Source organism: Perca flavescens, chromosome 18, assembly GCF_004354835.1.
Source record: "Perca flavescens isolate YP-PL-M2 chromosome 18, PFLA_1.0, whole genome shotgun sequence".
Taxonomy (NCBI): Eukaryota; Metazoa; Chordata; class Actinopteri; order Perciformes; family Percidae; genus Perca; species Perca flavescens.
Genome location: NC_041348.1, coordinates 2897905 through 2906601, shown reverse-complemented (window position 1 = coordinate 2906601; position 8697 = coordinate 2897905).

Sequence of the window (8697 nt, the reverse complement as noted above, 5' to 3'; positions counted from 1 at the left end):
GACTTCCTTTTCTGGTATTTACATCGGCTGCACCTTCCTCATTCACACTGCCCAATTTAGAACAAAAGTGGTCGATGATTCATACCTCACCTTTTGACTTTAGTTTCTACAGGTGGGGTTTTCACATGTATAATGTGTCGGTATGGAAAATGGCCGGGGTGGAGTGTGTCTCCACAACACAGGGAATTCACTGGTGTCTCCCTCCGCCCACTTCATAGAGCGCATGAAGCTCAAATGTCTCTGGCTGCAAGTTGAAGGCAAATGGTTAGAGGAATGTAAAGGGGTGAGATGATCAGATAAAATACAACAAAGTAATCTTACAACCGATCTCAACTTTAAACGGTTACTGATAAAAAAAAAAAAAAAAGCAATGTCTGTCTGGGAAAGATTCTTTTCTTTTTCAACCCTCATGTTGTAACAATGGGCAATGTTTTAAGTTTCAGTCCAGTTCCAAAGAAATCCACAGATACAAACATGTCAGGCTCAGTAACATGGAAATGTTATGCACTAGACATTAAGAACATATCCATGATGAGGAAATAAGACTTAATAAGGTAATATAGGATGTAGATTAGATTAGAATTATCCGTAACACTTTATAATAACCATCACTAATAAATGGTAAATTGATAGTTAAAGGTCCAATGTGTAGGAATTACCTCCAGTCTAGCATTGAGATCATATATCGCAATCAACTCTCGCACCACGCAGTTCAAAGTACGTATTACAGCTACGGTAGCCTTCACGCTTCAAAAAGCCGGTCTCTTGCTCTTTTTAATATCCTTTTTCTTTTTCTGGGCGAAGAAGAAGACTCCAGAATACGTGTTGTCCTCCATGTTTCCTTCTTCAAACTTGCCGGGGCCGGGAAGCTACGATACCCATTAGCAGCATTAGCAGCAGCTGTGAGTTTATCATGTGACAGCGTAAATGCGAAAGGTGGAGCAGTATGTCCTGTATGTCCCTTACCGGCTAACGTATTTCAAGATGGCGCATGAATATGGAGCGTCTACAGTTCATGCAAATGTAAAATTTCAAGCCAAAAGGAATACTTGGAATTGATGGGGGCGGTAAATATTTATGAAAAAGGACATGTTTGAGAACGGGCAACACAGATTTTGATAATGAACAACTAAACACGTTACACACAGGACCTTTAATTAAACTTTAGTTAATAGTTTTTTGCTGTTAATGAAATTATGATTTATAATGTTTACTAATTATCAGTGATAGAGTTTGTTATTTTATGATTAGTTTAGTGTAATATAAAATAAGTTCATAAATGTAGTAAACCATTTTGTAAACCATCCTTAAACATTTGGATGGCTATTATAAAGTTGCTACGCATGCAAGTTAATGATTAATAAGTGGTTTATAAAAGCATCAAGTAACATTAATTTGGCCCCATTGCATCTTTTTTGGCGATCTACAGAGTAGGTGATTATTTGATCACTTTGGAACACATGTTATAATGCTCGCCTAGCTGCTAGTATGGCACGCCCTCATACTCTGCTTCTGACTGGCTAGTAGTCCTTACCTAGGTACTGTCAGGGCACGCCCTCATACTCTGCTTCTGACTGGCTAGTAGTCCTTACCTAGGTACTGTCAGGGCACGCCCTCATACTCTGCTTCTGACTGGCTAGTAGTCCTTACCTAGCTACTGTCAGGGCACGCCCTCATACTCTGCTTCTGACAAGCTAGCAGTACTTACTGCACATGTGCAACTCCCATCAAAGATGGAACAGAAGTGAGATGCCTCACTCTGTAGCTAAAACAGAGAGCTCAACACACAGGGTGAAAAGAGGAGCTGCATCAAACAAATATATGGTGTTTTCTGAAAATTAAACCACATAAACCTATTCTGGTACAACCTCTTAATGCAATTATGAACCTGACAATGAGCATAATATGAGTACTTCAATTAACTAGTAACAATGTATCATATTCACCATAATGTTAATTGGCGGCTTATAAACAATTTCCTAATCATTAACAAATCCTTATAACATATAAAAAAAATGTTATGTTCTGGGCACCAACAAACTTAACATAAATTATAGCATAACCTATAATTAGTAGATATAATTTCCTTGTTAGTTATCAGTAAAATAACTTTGAACTTAAGTTTAATTAACTATCAATTTACCATTTCTTAGCAATGTTGTTTTTTTAAGTGTTACCGAATCATCTCTGATTATGAGCAAACCTAACCAAAAACACGCATTCACAGTCCTTTGATTGAATTCTGTCATTCTTCAGAAAGAGTCACCCCACAATGTTTTGAACTTCCCGAAAATACCTAGTTGTTTTGTGGGTGGAGGGGTGTGAAGTTATGTGTGGTGAGCAGAAGTGGAAATAAGTATTCCGGAGTGAAGCTGAATAAACTGAAAGCTGACAGCACTGAGCAGCAGCGTGGAAAAAAAGGCTTGCACAGCTTCACTCCCCCAAGTGGAACCACGGGTAGAGACTTCCCCAGCCGCCTACGCTGCAGGTCCCCTTTAACCTTCAGCACAATCACATGCTATGGTGTTTGCCAATTCTTTCCTATGACATTAGACTTGTAAAGATTCTGAGAATTTAAGTGTTATGGCTGAGGGAGCGGAACTCGTTTTACCCAAGCAAACTTCCTTCTCTGCAGCGTCGTGTTTACTCAGGTCAGCATTGTTCTCTGCTGCTTGTCTCACTTATTAATGCCATCAGTATGTTAACTTAACCCCCATGGTCGTCTTCCCGTAGATCATGCAACTTTTAGTTTTTTCTCGGTCAGAATTTCAAGTTGAAACCTCCAGACACTTTTGTCACTTTTCCCGAAGTTCTTTGTCGATGTTTTTGGACATTTTTTTGAAGCTTTCAACAACATTTTTTTGTCACTTTTTGACGTTATCTCACTTTTCCCGAAGTTCTTTGTCACTTTTTTCCAATGTCTTTGTCGATTTTTTTCTGCGGTTTTTTTGGACGATTTTGTTGTTTTTTTCCCCTACATTTCTGTCACTTTTTTTCAGTGTTCTTTAATCAATTATTTTTTCTTCAATTGCTATAAAATTAAATAAAATACCCAGATTCAATGAAAATAGTGAACTGATCAGTTATTTAACTTTGACCCTGAGGACAAAAGGAGGGTTAAGGAATGCAAGAAGGTTACATGAAGCACTTATGTGTCATACACTCCTGTCGGTCCAGATTCCGATCCAAGACATGCGCACATACCTACGACATTGTTACAGTATATAGATTCAGTTATGCATAGTGTAGTTGTACAGCTTGTAAAATTCATACGCGTTCCAGCTGAAGCTGAAGCACCCAAAGGAGTCGAGGTGTCAGTTGAACTAAAGCACTGAAAGGGTTTGAAGTGTCCATTGAAATGTAAACAATAAAAGCCCTTGACATGTCAGTCACGTTGTGATCACTGAAAGGGGCTGAAGGTAGAAGTCAGTGAGAACTGTCAGGTTCATTACATATGAGAGTATAATATATGACCATTCCATGCAATTATATTTACGTCACATATTTGAATGTATATATGATCATATTGAATAAGCTTATGTTGACATATTGTACTCAGTATGTTTGATTACTGCAGTAATCAAACATACTGAGTACAATATGTCAACATAAGCTTATACTATGCATCCTGATAAAGTTCCCTTGGCCTTTGGAATTAAAATAGCCCCCCCACATCATCACATACCCTTCACCATACCTAGAGATTGGCATGGGGTACTTTCCATAAGATCGTCTCTCATTTTTAGGTGAGCAAAAGTAAAGGAACAAATAATCTTAAAGTAAATAACATTTAATATTTGGTGGCATAACCCTTGCTTGCAATAACTGCCTCAAGCCTGCGACCCATCGACATCACCAAACTGTTGCATTCTTCATTTGTGATGCTATTCCAGGCTTTTACCGCAGCTTCTTTCAGTTCTTGTTTGTTTCGGGGGGTACCTCCCTTCAGTCTCCTCTTCAGGAGGTGAAATCCATGCTCTACTGGGTTAAGGTCAGGTGATTGACTTGGCCAGTCTAAAACCTTCCACTTTTTCCCCCTCATGAAGTCCTTTGTTTTGTTGGCAGTGTGCTTTGTGTCATTGTCCTGTTGCATGATAAACTTCCTCCCGATTAGTTTAAATGCATTTCTCCGTAAAGTGGCAGACAAAATGTTTCTGTACACTTCTGAATTCATTCTGCTGCTACCATCATCAGTTACATCATCAATAAATATTAATGAGCCTGTTCCAGAAGCAGCCCAAGCCATGACATTTGCTTCACAGATGAGCTTGTATGCTTCGGATCATAAGTAGTTCCTTTCTTTCTCCACACTTTGGCCTTTCCATCACTTTGGTAGAGATTCATCTTGGTCTCATCAGTCCATAAGATTGTGTTCCAGAACTTTTGCAGCTCATCTCTGTACTTCTTTGCAAATTCCAATCTGGCCTTCCGATTCTTACTGCTGATGAGTGGTTTGCACCTTCGTGGTATGGCCTCTATATTTCTGCTCTCGGAGTCTTCTTTGAACAGTGGACTGTGATACTTTCACCCTTGCACTGTGGAGGTTGTTGGTGATGTCACTTACTGATGTTTTCTTCACAGCTCTCACAATATTTCTGTCATCAACTACTGTCGTTTTCCTTGGTCGACCTGTTCGACGTCTGTTGCTCTGTACACCAGTAGTTTCTTTCTTTTTCAGGACATACCAATTTGTTGTGCTTGCTATGCCCAATGTTTGTCCAATCGCTCTGGTCGATTTTCCTTCTTTTCTCAGCCTTAAAATGGCTTGCTTTTCTCCCATAGACAGCTCTTCATGTTGGTTTATCCTCTTCAACAAGAAATGCAGTCTTTATAGGTTTAAACCAAGGATAAAAACTTAGACTAGTCATGCAGAGCTATTTAATGTTTGAACAATCAACCTAAAAGGCAACACCTGGGCAACAAGAAACATCTGTCAGTCACATGTTCCAATAGTTTTGCTCACTTGAAAAATGGGTGGGTTCAAACATAGGGTGGTATGTCCTGAGTTGTTTAACACATCTAGGTGTAAATACCAATCTCCTTATCTCATACTCATCTTTTGGTCTTAGCCCAAATGTCTTCACTGAACAACAAAAAAAAAAAGCAATTTGCCTTGCATTTCCAATACTTTTGGAGGGGACTGTACATTGTTAGCTTCTAGCAAAAAGCTAATAGGCACTTATAGGCGAGGACACTAGTGGTGCGTCTCAGCGTAGCCATCTAGCGGTAGGTGGTTTAAACACAACATAAACATGAACCACTTCTTACATGAATTTTTTTTTTTTTAAATAATAATAAAAAAATCAATATTTCCTTATTGAAAATCAATACAGTATTGCCAAATAAAATATTCATACCGCAGAATGAATGGAGGTCTATGGAGCTATACCCCTCAAAATCCACTTTTCTCAGGATATCATTTTTTGTCTAGTAATTCGAATGTTGCATTCGAAAGGGGAGGCTAAGAAAATACACACTGCTGGGTGTTAGATTTTTTTTAAATGTCAATGACGTCATACACATCATATGGGCAGAGATACTGCTTTACGGCAAGCTCTGAGTCACTTCCTTTGTTCTCTCGAGGCATCGACAACACAGCTGACAGGTTAAGCTCTCCCTGTCAATACACTAATGTGCAATACACTGACCAATCAGCATTCATTAGCAGAATGCTAGCGTGTTAAGGGCAACAACGACTCACCCTGTAAGAAATCGAAAGGAATATAAGTACTCGTTTATTCAACTTTTGACCTATAATCCCTGTTGAACTTGCAAAAACTACAATCAAATCTGAGATTTCTCAACGGCAATCAGGCGAAAGAGACAAATTTAGATAGAGTCCCATTCATTTTGCACTCACCTGCGATCACCCCCAGTGGAACTCTGGTGGAACTGCAACCAAATTCTGTACAATGGGGCTGAATAGGGAGTGAACAGGCTCTCTGTAGACCGGCTCTGTCACTACGTTGGAGTGAAAGATTAAAAAAATTCGGAAGGAAGGCTTGTATTATGTGGACGCGCCAACAGCGTTGTTGTCATTACTTAGAATTCCTCATGGGGGCTGCAGGAACTACGCACTATAGCTTTAAGTAGAGGATCTGAATACTTCCTTCACCCATTCTGGTTACCCTGGTGTTGGCATGCACAATATTATAATTCAATTCAATCAAATCAAATAATAACAAGAGCTATGTCAATACAATTTACAGATAGAGTAGGTCTAAACCACACTCTATAATATACAAAGACCCAACAGTTCCCCCCCAAGAGCAAGCATTTAGTGGCGAGGAAAAACTCCCTTTTAGGAAGAAACCTGGGACAGACCCAGGCTCTTGGTAGGCGGTGTCAGATTTTTCCGGTTGGGGGTGTGATGAATAGTGGCAATAATAGTCACATTAAAGATAATGGAACTATGACTAGAAATAGTAGTCGTAATAGTTCATGGCATAGCAGGGCACTGATATTAGCAATTAGCAACTGAGCAACTTAAGAGAGAGAAAAGAAACATGGGGGGAGGACTCATCCGGTAGTTAAACATTGTTATTTAGTGGAGTAAATGAAATAAACTTACAGTTTACAGAGGCAAAAGCTCTTCATCAGTATAACTGGATTCTTTTCACATTAAAACAAGACGTTTCCATTCTATATTTTTTAGGTTTTTCATTTGTATTGCATACCAAATTATGCAGTTTTAAAAACCACGGGTAACACTTTACTTGAAGGTACATAAGAATGACATGACTGTCATGAACACATGACACTGTCATGACACATGAACCCTAACCCTAGCGTTATGTCATAAACGTTTATGACTTGTTTATAATGTTCACGACACGTTCATGACAGTGTCATGTCACTCTTATGTAGATACCTTCAAGTAAAGTGTAACCAAACCATGTAAAGCAGTCATTGTTCATTTTTCTAACAAAGATAGGCTACAGAGTCCTGTCTGTCTCTTGCAATTGACTGGATGTTTGCCTCGTGACAATATATGGTTTATTGTTATAACAACAGTTTATTACCAAGCAGGTATTCACATCCAAGGAATTTCCCTTGATGTTTGGTGTGTACAATGAACACATTTAAAGGAAATAGACAACAGTCAAGAACATAAAAAAACACCATAATAATATGAAAAAGAGGCTACTGTTAAAATACTATACCAATTATGTACAATATAAACAGAATATGATATAGAATAGGAAGATGTACAGTTTTGTGCAAGATGTGCAGAAGTTCACAGTATAGATAGATATAGTCCAAGATGTGCGTTAATGGGGATAACAGAGAGGTTTTGGTCCTGATGGATTTGCAGCCTCCCCAGTATTTCCACAATCCTGCCCGCCTTAAGGTCCTGGAGTCGTACGGGTCCTGGAGGGACGGCAGATTCCAGCCAATCACCTGCTCAGCCTTTGTCCTTGGCAGTGACTGCATACTTACTAGAACTAATAGAACTATTGGGCAATATTTGCAACATTTATTCTCCTTACAAATGCAATATCCCCCATAGTTGCAGGGCTCCAGTCAAGTCCACCTTTTTCGAGTCCAAGACAAGTCCAAGACCAGGAATAATCGAAACCGAGTCCAAATGAGAGACCGAAAAAAAAGAATCCTCTTCAAGACCACTTACTTACCTGTTGATAATTCACGTGATGTGAGAGACAGTTTATCGTCTACTTTAAGATGATAATTTTGCTTTATTATTTGCAATAATCAAAAAGAAAGTGCAGATTAACACACTAATTAGGCCATATTATTATTTACTTAATAGAAATGTTCCCATTCTTGAACTTATTACTCGTCAAGAATTCATAGTACAAAAAGCTCGCTGACATTGTGTCTGTGGCCAGAATGAAAATGACTGATACCTGATGATTGAGGTATATGATGCAGCCAGGTGTATACCAGGCGACCAATCACAACATCCGTTCTGGATGGATTTTGAATTAAACCAACACGTGTCTTCTGAATGAGCGTGCTTCATCAATGGTTTTGTTTTGAAGGAGGACGTTACTTTAGAACAAAAGCATAAAGTGCTGGACTCGGTCGAGACCAACTAGAATATTTGGCAAGTCCAATGGCCGAGTCAGAGACAAGTCAGAATTTATAATTTATTATATTTTTTGGAACACTTTTGTACAGTATTTACATGTTTTTGTCTTATTTTATTTTGCTTTATTTACCCTTGTATAATCTTTTTCTATTTTAGTCAGTGTGCTTTTCTTTGCCATTGAAGGTGCAGTAGGTAAGACTTATAAAACTACCTTTCTGTCATATCTGCTGAAACTGGCCCTATGTTCCAGTAGAACTACATGGAAGCAGGTCATTTAAAAAAATCCAGCTCCTCTGTCACCAGCTACAGCCTGTAGTGAAATTTGCAAAAATCCACCGCTCCCTGTTCAGATGCACCAATCAGGGCCAGGGGGGGGTGTCTAACTGCATGTCAATCACTGCTCATGCCCACACATTCATTCTCCCTTGTGGGGGGAGGGGCTTAGGAGACCGTTTTGGGCTTTAGCAGAAAGGGGAAGTTGAGAAGTTCAAAGTCCTGGATCTTCACAATCCTACCTACGGCACCTTTAACTGAATGGGGTGGTGATGGCGCAGTGGATATGATACATTCTTTTGGTGTGGGAGATCTGGGTTCAATTCCCACTGCGATACATCAACCAATGTGTCCTTGAGCAAGGCACTTAA